This window comes from Equus caballus, chromosome 4, assembly GCF_041296265.1.
Source record: "Equus caballus isolate H_3958 breed thoroughbred chromosome 4, TB-T2T, whole genome shotgun sequence".
In the NCBI taxonomy this organism is placed as follows: domain Eukaryota; kingdom Metazoa; phylum Chordata; class Mammalia; order Perissodactyla; family Equidae; genus Equus; species Equus caballus.
In genome coordinates, this window is record NC_091687.1 from 52880135 (window position 1) to 52892678 (window position 12544).

Below are 12544 nucleotides of genomic sequence, written 5' to 3' on the forward strand. Positions count from 1 at the left end.
AACTCATCTTTTAAAATGGTAAGTCTTGCGAAGCTTAGGAAAAAAAGGGTAGGAGAAGTTTGTCCAGTTATATGGAAGAAGCCTTTGGGCTTGTTCTTCACGTTCCCGATAATCAATACTGGAGGAACGTCCTGATTTCAATAATTATTTTCATTCTGAGGTAACAGTTTCCTACACATTCCTTTATAGCATGTTACCTTTATGCGTTTAACTAATTATGTGGTATATATAAGCAATAACATGGATGTTTCAAGAAGAAAACAAAATAGACTTGTGTAATCGAACAGTAAAAAATTCCTTGTTTTCCACAAGGCACATTTTAGACATGAGATTTTAAGAGAACACAAGACTGTACAAAGAGCTTTCAATATCTCATAACATTAGTTTGGTTGCTTACAATAGGCTTATTAATCTAAAAAAGTACTTATGAGAAGATTGTGAAAATAATTGATAAATACTGTATTTTAATATGCTTGACATTTAAAAGCCCTAAGAAATGACACTAAGCTTCTAAGCACTTACTCTTCTTCCCTTCAAAACAAAATAATTACTTGTAATTTCCTGCAGTCTGAAATGTTGCTAATTTCCAGGGTGTATAAAACAGCAAAAAATCAGCTTAAACTATAGAAGAGGAATTTGAATATAGATGAGCCACGATGGACTCAAATTTCAGATAAGCCCAAAGGCAAACTGTTAGACTCATGAGGACCTATCTTGTTTGTCAAAAAACATTCAAAAGCTCCAGTAACTCTGAGCTCTGTCCAGCAACACCCACTTTCACATCAGCCACAAGACGCCAAAGACAGTTTTTAAAGGTAACAGTTTTATTTATTTATTTTTTGGTGAGGAAGATTGGCCCTGAGTTAACACCCGTGCCAATCTTCCTCTACTTTTTGTATATGGGATGCTGCCACAGCATGGTTTGATGAGTGGCATGTAGGTCCATGCCCAGGATACAAACCCATGAACCCTAGCCCACTGAAGCCGAGCGTGTAAACTTAACCACTATGCCACTGAGCCAGCCCCCAAAATAACTATTTTATAGCTAGCAGAGGATCTCTCAACATGCTAGGCCATGCCATAAATGCCATGTGATGGTGATGACGAACTCTAAAATATGGATTGTATGCCAAGCTGTGTGGTGTTTAAGAGGCATGAGAAGAAGTCACTGTGCCACATTAAACTCTGTGGAAATTCATGGATTCAGGATTTAAAAGGATTATTAATTTGTGGAGTTTTAACTACTTTACTTACAACTCTCTACATTTTAGAAAAATAGCTTGACAAATTGAGGAACAAAAGATTTTAATTAAATATAAACAAAAAAAGGGAACATAATTTGACTTGGCACTCATCTTGATTTTAAACTGCTAATCACCTCTTTTCAAGAGCCATTCAAAAACTGAATACATGAGATGGCATTTAAAATATAATTTCTTATTTTCATTGAGGAATAGGGAGAGGAAGCCACAAAACTAAGACAGGTTCCCCTTTTTTTTGAAACTATAACTAAAACATGATCTTTTAAAACTGTGAATAAACATAAAATAGAGTTTTCGTTATTTTAAATATAGTAACTACCAATTTCTTTTTTTCCAGTTATAAAATAGTCAAGCATATTCTCTGCCATTTACTCTGGGGCCATCTATGTAATATACAATTCATCTAAAAATAGCTCATTTCTTTCATGGAACCCGGTAAAATAATTTGAAAGCTTACCAAGAATAAACTCAATAAATCAATTAGAGAGTAATCACCACAAATCTGAAGATAATATGAGAAAGACAACAGCCAAGACAGGATGAGCTTTCAATGATGGGATTACAAGTAATGAGAATTATAATGATGGACTCTTTGAGGACCTCCTCTCAAAAAAGTGTTATAAATTCTAAGTACATCTTTAAAGAAGAAATCAATCAATTACTTTTTAATTTTATGAAGTGGGTTGTCTAATGGATGATGACTTAAGAATACATTAGAAAAACAAAATTGTATTCTTGTAACGATTTCTTGTTAATAAACCATTGAGAAGCTGGATCCAGGTGGTAGCCTGAGAACACAAGACCACATGCCGTCCTCATTTTAAATCCCTACAAAGGTGTATTGGTGGTGATGGTGGGATTAAAAGCACTCTTGAAGAACATACATGCACACACATACATATATGATGATATTGGAAAAGAAAGGGGAATGCTATGATGTGACTAAGAATTTTGGAGAATTTCTGAGAAATAGAAAGACACGGGATTAGACTGGAAACAAAAACCACAGGACAAAACATGGACAAGGTAGGAATCTGCTGAAGACTATTCTGGGTTGATTCAAGCAGAGAGTAAACAAATTCTAGGAGCAGAATAAGATCAGAGGCCAATCTTAAGAGTTCATTAACTATATTCTACAAAGTCAACAGGCTGGCCTATCCTTCATTCTCCACCTATATTAAAGAACTGGAAATAAAGATGTTTATCCACAGCCTAAAGTAGATCGAGTGAGCACCTGGTCTAGAGAAATAACACCACCTTAGGTTATGAGGAAGTTCTAGAAGGAAAAGGGATATTCTATAAGGGAAACAAGCTATCAGAAGTAAATGACATGTATATAGTAATAATAATGTGAACACTGTGTTAACTAAAAGATGTGATAATATACATATAATCTTCTCTAAATACAACACATTGTGAAAAAGAAGAGTTTATAATAGGATTTCAAGCTTAGTTTCAATGCATAAATAGACTGATTTAACACATTATGAAATTAAAGGAAAAACATAATAGGAACTTTTAAGTAGATTTTGTACTACTCAACACATATCCTCATTAAGAAAATAAAAACTAACGAAGGAAAAGTGGTGAGAAGAAGCATTTTTGGGGCCAGTCTGGTGGTGTAGCGGTTAAGTTAGCACAGTCTGCTTCGGCGACCTGGAGTTTGCCGGTTCAGTCCTGGGCATGGACCTACACACTGCTCATCAAGCCATGCTGAGGCAGCATCCCACGTAGAAGAACTAGAAGCACTTACAACCAGGATATACAACTATGTACTGGGACTTTAGGAGGAAAAAAAAAGAAAGAAAATGGAAACAACAGAGTGTGAATTTAGTACTAAGATACCAGTATTCCTCTTGGGAATGACCACATTTAAAAAAAAAAAAAGAATCATTTTTATTACTTTAAGAACTTCCCTTAAAGTTACAGAAAGCACAAGGATAACTGGCATCACTCCTAAAATATATCATTGCACTGGGTTTCTCAGCCGATGTAACAAGATAAGAAAATAAATAAGAGTGTCAAATATTGGCAAGTAAGACATAATCTATCCTCTTTTTAAACATAAAAAATAATCATTGGAAAATATAAAAGAACTATTAACAAAGTTCGATAAGTGGTTAGGCACAAGATCAGTTCACAAAATAATGTGACATTTCCTATATAATAGCAATAATCAATTATAAAATTTAATATTTTTAAAGATCCCATTCACAAAATTTGGTAGCTCCCAAAACATTGGCAATAACCAATTACAAAATTTAATTAAAAAGATAACCACATTAGCAAAAACAAAATAAAACTCCAAAAAAGATCATAATTAAGTCTTGAGAAAAGTCAGGTAAAGCACTGACATTTCCAAATTAAAACAGACTAATCAATAAATATTAGTAATTGCAACTTAGAAAAAGTAATTTGACTCTACATTTGTAGGATATTCAAAGAGAAAAAATCACAAAAAACTACTATTGTGTTAAATCTTACTCATCTATAGTTTTATAGCGAATGCTATTGTAAGCATTCTTAATTCCAGTTTACTTTTGTTGACTAATAAAACAATAAAATATTATGTTAGTTTGGGTCAATATTTCAGTTAAACGAATAAGTTTATGCAATATTTGAGGCTGCCATACTCTTCAGTTACAGCTACAAACGAATCAGTTTTTCTGCTCTCAGGTGTTTTAAGGGAAAAAAATAGAGAAGTATTCTTGCAAGTTTGTTAAAATTCATCTCAACTTCTTGCAAACAATACCAGTGACCAAGGATGTCATTTTCTCTTCTTTTCCCAAAGTGATACATACGACTTCAAGAAAGGAAATCTTTGGTCAGGGAAATCCAAAGTATGTTTACACAGGACGTCCTCCAGTCTGGGTTAGAGCTAATCCGTGACTTTCATGCAAGCGGTAAATCAGAGAAAAAAACGTTTCTAATCTAAAGAAGAGAAACCAGAAGACAAATAACAAAGCCAAAGGAATAACTTGGCAAGAAAGCTAGATTTGGGCGAGATTTAAGACATGGGAGTTCTTAGTAATAGAAAGAAAAAAATCAGTCAGTAGAGGAAAAGAAGATTCCAAATCAGTTTCCAAGTTGTAAGGAAGAAGGGAAAATTAGACCCAGATAACATAACACCTTAGCAGGATTCTGTAATGTACAGAATTAAGAAAAAGCCAAATATGTTGCATTTATAACAGATTATGATAATTAAAGAAATAAAGTTACTATGACTAGGGGTAAGATGAGTAAACGAGAAGGAAGGAGAAGAATATATCAATAGTAGTGAGTAATTCATAGATATCAGAAAATAATTATTTTTACTTCATGATTAAAGCAAAATATACAAATTATTTTCAGTCTTGTACTATGGTTATAAACAAGAAACACTGGTATATATTGCTTTAGTAATTGTAGCTAAGCCAGAAGAGCAAAAGCATAAAAGAAAAAGACTCAAAGTTTTAGCAATCCATTCAATTTTAATCAGTACTATCGAACATTATTTTTCAGGGAAAAATGACATTGATCCACCTTGTGACATCACACATTATGCTCCTCCTTTCTCTCTGCAATGTAACCTTATTGGCCTATTTTTAGCCTTTTGAGTTTAAGTTCTCTCTATCACAAGGCCTTCTTATACATTGCTTCCTCTCTCTAGAATGTCCTCTCTTCCATCTTAACTTTCCTTCAGATCTCTGCTTGGGTGGAAAAGTTGCTTTTCATTTTGATTCCTCTTTCTCAAGAAAGTCTGTCTTGACATCCCTGCCTAGGTCAAATACATCCGTCTTAGGCTCTCATTGTATTTTTGTCTAGCTCTTGCCTTTGTTCCAATTTTATATTTGCTCGCGTGATTCTCTCCTGGCCTGAAGCTTCATACTATGATACCAGATACCATGTTATCTTGTCTGCTTGTGCTCAGCATTGCATCCCAAGCATCTCTCATGATGTCCAAACCCGAGTAGGTCCCAGTACATATTTGTACAGAGAATTACATAATTTGAATGCATAAGTGTGTAAGGAACGAAGTTTAGTTTCTGGCACTATTCATTGATGCACTTATGCAATTCTTTCAGGAGGTAACTTTTCTTCTGTTCCTATTCTAAGTTTATATTTCATCTCCATCCCACCCTTTCCCATTCCTTCTTGATATACTATTCCAATGACCAAGAAGAACATTTCTGTTTCTGGGTTCCAACCATTCTGATATGTTGCCATTCCAACTCTCAAGACTTGGTCTTTCCTGGTTGATGACCTAGCTTCACATTAGACTTGGGACAAGAATATGAATGCACACAATTAAATAACTATTGAACTTCTTAAAAAGCTTTCCACATTCTACCTCAGATCATTTCAGATTCCATCCAAAGAATGCCTATCACACCTCCTGGAAAATAAGTTGTCCTGACTAAACTCTTCATAAGAATTAGGAGGAATAAAAATACTGAAGTCACTATAATGTTAAAAATAATAGATAAGCTGTGATTTTTTAGTTATTGGAAATAGATGATAATCTGTCTTGAAAACAAAAGAATTCATTATTTATGTTCATTGTTTGTGTTGTTAATGCACACTGGATATTTTGCAGGCAGGAGGAATTAAGAAAGAGTGAGAGAAAAGAGTCTCTTGAAAGACTCTCGAAAATCTTCAGTTAAATCACAGAGACCATCCCAAGCTGCACAGGTAGCTGAGAAATGACGTTGCTGTCTCAAATAAATTGGGTTTCTGAAATGAGGAGGAGATGAGCATCTAGTAGACTCTGTCTTGCATGTTTTATTTAATCTTTACAAGAGAATTAAACAGGTCAATAAAAAGAAAAATTCCAGGGCTGCAAATCCGTCCTTCTGTCCTCCACTGCCCATTCCCAAATTGAGGAATGGATTTCCAAAGGGCAACTGTCAACTTCCTAACACTGATCCCAGCCCTCATTCTGCCAAGTTGCAGTAATCAGGAAACTCCCTGGAATCTTCTTTCTTCCTTTTGTATACTGCTGAAGAACACATTTATTTATGGGACATACGTAATGAATCTCCGCATCTTATTTTTTAAATTAGGTCCAAACTGAATAACATCTGGAAGATATTCCCAGGAGTTTGGGATTTAAAGATGAAGGGGATCCCTATTTTCAGAATGGAATATATTTCCTGTTTTTGGTTCTTATAGGGCATTTTAGCAAATTTTCAGCGAAAAGACTTACATATTTACTTACTGGGACTTTACACTCTAAAATCTTTCTGGGTTAAGATTTTGCCTTCCGTTTACTTTGTTTCCAGTACAAGTTTTGATGACTGGGCCATGTTACTCCATTCACACAGTTACTAAATATCTATTGTATATATACATGCTACATAGGGGACCATGAGGTACACAGAAATGTGAAAACAGGTAGTTCCTATCATAAAGAGATTTATAATCTCTAAAGATTTTTTTATGGTGAAACACATACCAAAAAGTTAAAGAATAAAACAAGGGCTAACTCTGTAATATTCTCTGATAATGCCTCAAAGGCTGCTTAGGAAACAGGCAGAAAGTCAAGGAGATTAAAGCTTCTCATTCTATTCCTCAAGTAGATAAGACTCTGGTTTCATCTGTTGTATATAAAAAGGAATCTACTATACATAAAATTATTTTTGCAAAATGGATTTCATTGACAGAAACAATTTTTAAATACAAGATCATAACAGAAATGAGGAAATAAATAGTTAAGGAGTAACATACAGATAATGACATAAAGTCACTGGACCAATTCTATCTTAACAATGGTCACTGAAGCCTTCCAGGACTTGAGCTGGGAGTTCAGAAGTAGAGGGAGTAGAATAACCTAGCACCATAAAAAGGGGATGCTGCATAGACACTGGGGCCCTAAAACGCGCGCCATGTTCTCATGACTGTGAAGATAGCACCCTGACTAACAAAGGCAACAGAGGGCCCCACAGCAACAGGGTTGGATTATATTAGTTGTATAAGTTTGAAACTAGGATAGAGAACTTAGATCATATACTCAAGATAATACCCCCTGAAGATGCCTTATAAGATGATTTATGCAACAAAAGTAGTATTTTAAAAAGAATCACCTGGAAGAGAAATGATCAAAGAGGGAATGGAGCAGGGGTTCTCAACCTTAGCATTATTGTCACTTTGGGTTGGATAATTGTTATAGAGGGATGTCTTGTGCTTTGTATGATGTTTATCATCATCCATAGCCTCTACCCACTAAATGCCCATAGCACCACACTCTCAGTTGTGATAACTCAAAATGTCTCCAGATACTGCCAAATGTCTCTGGGGGCAAAATTACCTCTGGTTGAGAACCAATGGATTGGAGGTAGGGAGAGCAATTATTTTTAGATATAAAGTGAGGAAGACTTTGACTAAAGTGATGAGGACAAGATCTATACAGGGCTTACATACATAATGAAGAGAGAATATACAGAATTCTCTTATTGATTCAAATTTATAGTCTTTATAAGGGAAAAATACTACTCAAAAAAGGGAAATTAGAAAAGGAAGTATGTTTTAATGAGATGAGGGGACGTATGGAAAAAGAGATGTTGAGTGGATGATTTCTTCATATGAAACCTAAGTCTGCAGAGAATAATAATCAATAATTTCAAGAATCCGCTCTGAAGTTTTAACAGGTCAAAATAAAAACAGGAGTAAATGATACAGAATTGATCTGAGAATATGGGCAATCCTGGTATTTCTAAACTTGCTTTTGTGAATTATGATTGGAGCAGCCAGATCACATACAAATTTACCCCTTGTCAAAATATGAGAAATGTACCTAAAAACTTACCCCAAAAATTAAATTTAATCATAAAGCAAAGGTATCATGAAAAGTTCTCTATTTAAGTGAATATTACATTGAATTTTTCTGAAAAGTAAAAATAATTTTGCAGTATGATCCTTTACTAATATACTTATTTTGGAGTCTGGGTTTTTATATTGTATTTCCCTAAAAATGGAACATACTATTAAAATAGTAAATAAATAATGCTAAGTGTCCTTGGCCAAGATCTCAAAACCACTTTATTCCAATACACCTAAGCAAAGATGGAAGATTTTATGCCTTTTGACAATCACATTTTTATCATTACCGTTAGGTGCTCTTGGAAATGTTCATAGCAAAATGGAAAATCTGCAAAAGGAGATTTTAAACAGGCATAATTTCAAACGCACAGCCAGAAGGTTTTAATAAATCTAAACAAGTACAGTGTCTAGCAAAAGGTTAAAATACATCTCCACGAAGATCTATGTTTGGTCCTTGAACACTTTGTGGTTAGGTAAGACTTTATTATATAATTGATATATTGAGCTTTATGCCTTGTAATTATGTTAAGTGTTATTTGTGAAGGTTCCTTCAACTTATTTGGAATTTTGCTTCCTCAGCTGGCAGCAATTACAGATTCAAAGACCACCAGAAATAATTCTTCAGCCCCTTTCGGGATCCACAGGCTTGTTATGAGCACTTAAGCAAGCGTACAGGAACATTACACTCCAACAATAAACAGGGCCAGAGGGAAGGTTATTCTTTTGCACTAAAAAAAAATTTTCTGCTCATAAATGATTCAAAAGTCAAAAGAGAAATGATAATTCTACCAACATATGCAACTTTATCTGAAATCAGAGCCACTTTATTCATAATTTTGAACTTTGAAAGTAACAACTCACAAATTACTGACTACTTCTTGCCCAGTCAGTACATTCATCTAACAAAGCAATTTCCATATGAGCAACCACAAACATTTCTGGCTTCAGTTGTTAATCTTCCATGAAAAACTATTTCCATACTATTTTTAACTTGTATATGGCAATGATTATCTGTTTATCTCTGAAGCATGAAAACTCTTACAGTGCCCTTTCTAACGTATTTATGTACCATTTTCCCTTCCATGTCCTTGGCAGATGGAAGTATTCACATTTTCCTCCCAGGAACAAAAGTCGAGAAGCACATTGCTTTCTTTTCAACTGCCTCCTTTTTTGTTTCCCAAATTCTCAATAGCTGTTGGGCCTACTTCTCAATAGCTTTTCAATTTTACCTTCTTAGATAAAAAATGCAATTGTGTTATGCTTGAAATCAATTAATATGGAAGAGCAGATTAAATGGAAAATGAAATTCATAATTCATCTTGCCCAGCTACATATAAAATTAAGTATTAAATATTTTACCAAAAATTAGAAATTTATATTAAAAAAGCATAGAAATCCATTTGAGATATTTAAATATAGATCTGAACCAAGATTTCACACATGTCTTTTATCAAGTGTTTCAAATTAACTCATTTAATGTACTTAAAGTAACCAAATGATATGAATATTATTTTATCTTAATAGATGAGGAAAACAAACATTAGAAACATTAAGTATCTCATCCAAGTTGACAGAGCAAATAAGTGATGGTCCTGAGTATTGAATCCAGTTTCATCTGAATTTCAAAAATAACATTTTTTCTATGATTCTATGTTCTATTCTTTCTGAAGTTCAAAAAGAACCCATTACCAGCTAGACTGAGTTCAAATATGTAGATCCTGAAACAGAGCTACAAATTAATGCAAACAATTGCTAAGCAACACACGGTCTTTATTCTTAAGGAACTCATAGTTTAGTGTTGGAGACAAACATTCTATTTCCATAGTGCCTTTCAGAGCTGTCTCCATTGCATCAAATATATAAAACATCAGTACTTCACAGAGGTTTCATGGAAGAAAGCAAGTATCATTGTTTACTGGGGTGGAGTAAGAGGAGGGTAGTGGGAAGAAATATCATATATATGTACATATGTGTGTATACATGTTTATCTAATGTATTATTATATATTAATATTAAGTTAATACTTATAATAAATATAATTAATATTATGTATTATTTTTATATTATATACAATGTTACTATAATCAATATAACTGTATTATATAATTATATTTTATATTCTTTGTAATATCAACATATGTTATTTTATATATATTTATCTTCCTACTACCCTTCCTCTTACTCTGCCCCAATAAGCAATGGATACCGACTTTCTTCCTGGAAACCTTCTCTGTGAAGTGCTGATGTTCCATGTATTCAATACACACACACACACACATATATTATATACACACATATATGTATATATCATATATGGTATACCTACACATTATATATATCTTAATATGCATAAATATATATCTTATTTTAAAATTTGTATCCAGATTATGATCTCTAAAAGTATTCCCTATATGTGAAAGTTCTGAGCTCTATAATTTGTGCCATGTTTAAATTCACTAAGATAATTTCTTGAATCACTATATCACAGAAGACAAGATTAAGATACTACCTCAGAAAGGAAAACTGAGATGTTCAACTCGAGATATCTATACTTCAACTTTTCGATGTGGTTAACCATGGGAAAGGAATGGAATGGATGGATGAAAAGAGACTTTTGCTCCTCAATATATATATTTCTGTATTTTTTAAAGTGTTTTATAAAATGCATGGGATCATGTATTTATTTATTTATTTTTTAAATTTTTATTCTTTTGAGGAAGATTAGCCTTGAGCTAACATCTGCCACCAATCCTCCTCTTTTTGCTGAGGAAGACTGGCCCTGAGCTAACATCCATGCCCATCTTCCTCTACTTTATATGTGGTATGCCTACCACAGCATGGCTTGCCAAGTGGTGCCATGTCCACACCCGGGATCCGAACTAGCAAACCCCAGGCCACCAAAGCAGAATGTGCCAACTTAACCACTGCACCACAAGGCCAGCCCCTTTATTTTTTTTAATGATAACAATACCAGAGACATACGGAATTCAAAATTAACTACCCAAAGGAGAATTGAATGTTACAGACAGCTCACAAAATTTCCTTTTATCAGGATATGATTAAGAACACTATATACTATTTAAATTTAATTTTCAATCATCTTATTTCTACCAAAGGTTTAATTTTCCCTTCAACTTCAACTGACACTATACTCGAGATTTTCATTAGAGGATGAATTGCTTTGGTGGTTCTATTTTTTTTCTGTAAGCATTTCATACAGAAAAATAACTTGAGAATAAACCTAATGAATAATTCTGAGGCAGATTTAAAGATAGCTGTGACCTTTGCTTTTTCATTACCATATTGTATGCAGTACACAAACAACACATGATGAATTGTAATAGTGAATGCTTGCAATTATAATCTTGCAAAAAATATGAGCATTTAATGCTGATTAAACTAGTAATGCTCTACTAAAACTGTAGGAAAATATCCTGTAGAAAAAATATTTTACAACACAAGCTTTATTCATTTCTGAAGTGACAAAAAATGGATAATGTAAATATTAAGACGATAAAACATGCTGTAAAAATACGCAAAGTTAATAGAACATAAACTATGCCAGCTATTCTTATATATCTGGCATATTTCTCTAACTGAACTCTTTATAGCTGAAGATATTTATGTGAAAACAAGATCATCAGTTCTATAAAATGTCTGTTGTTTATTAACCACCTATAATAATAACCTTTCAGATAGGACAAATCTTCTACAGCTTAAATATCCATAATTTCTCAAGAAAATGACTTGGCTATGCAAGGATAGAACTGGCAAAAGTACTCTGTCTTGAGATGAGGGGGAAAGTTGAAAGCATCCTTGTGTAGAGCCTGAGAAATATAGAAAATAAATGTGAAGTACCTTCAAAAACTATTAACCAAGAATGCTTTAGAATCATTCAAGCATTTTTACGGGATCCTCAGAGGGTATCCACACTATACTGTGAATCTGCACTGACCTGGGTTAGCCTGTGATTCATGTTTTATCTTCCATCAGTGAGGTGTGCAAGCTTATTAGAACTGCAGTCCTGCACAAGCCCCAAACATAAACACAAGGGAAAATGTAACTTGATGATCCTAACATACTTTTCTCATTATATCAAGGTGTCTGCATATCATGAAATCATTTTTAAAAACAAAGAGTAGATTTTTCTTTAAAATTATGTTGTACTTGGACGAATGGTAGAGAGTGAGAATCATTAGTTAAAATATCTAGCAAACATTTTAAAGAACCTATTTAATCTATGAGTAGCTTACTTCATTTGAGAAGGCCATGAAGCTTTACTTGAGGAAGAGGCAGTGTGCAGTGCTGGAAAGACCATAAGGAGGAGGGAACAGGCAGTCTAGCCAAAGACCAGCGACATAAGAACATTGTAACCTTCGGTATCTCATTAAGCTTCTCCAATTCTCATTTTCTTTTTCGTCTGCAAAATAGAGATGACAAAACCTGACACGTTCCCCTCGAACCTGTTCTATCCACACCAGAAC

General features: G+C 33.7%; 1 protein-coding gene across 4 annotated transcripts in view; it reads right to left on the minus strand.

Annotated features, from left to right (window-relative positions):
• The window catches only part of CRPPA (CDP-L-ribitol pyrophosphorylase A), a 282773-nt gene that overhangs the window by 19077 nt on the left and 251152 nt on the right, over window positions 1-12544 (minus strand). The window contains exon 10 of one of the 4 annotated variants that reach the window (XR_002807444.2): window positions 12314-12480. The exons of the other annotated variants lie outside the window; for them this stretch is intronic. The gene's annotated coding sequence lies outside the window, so the exon portion shown is untranslated. The remainder of the gene's footprint in view (window positions 1-12313; window positions 12481-12544) is intronic. 4 annotated transcript variants of the gene reach the window in all.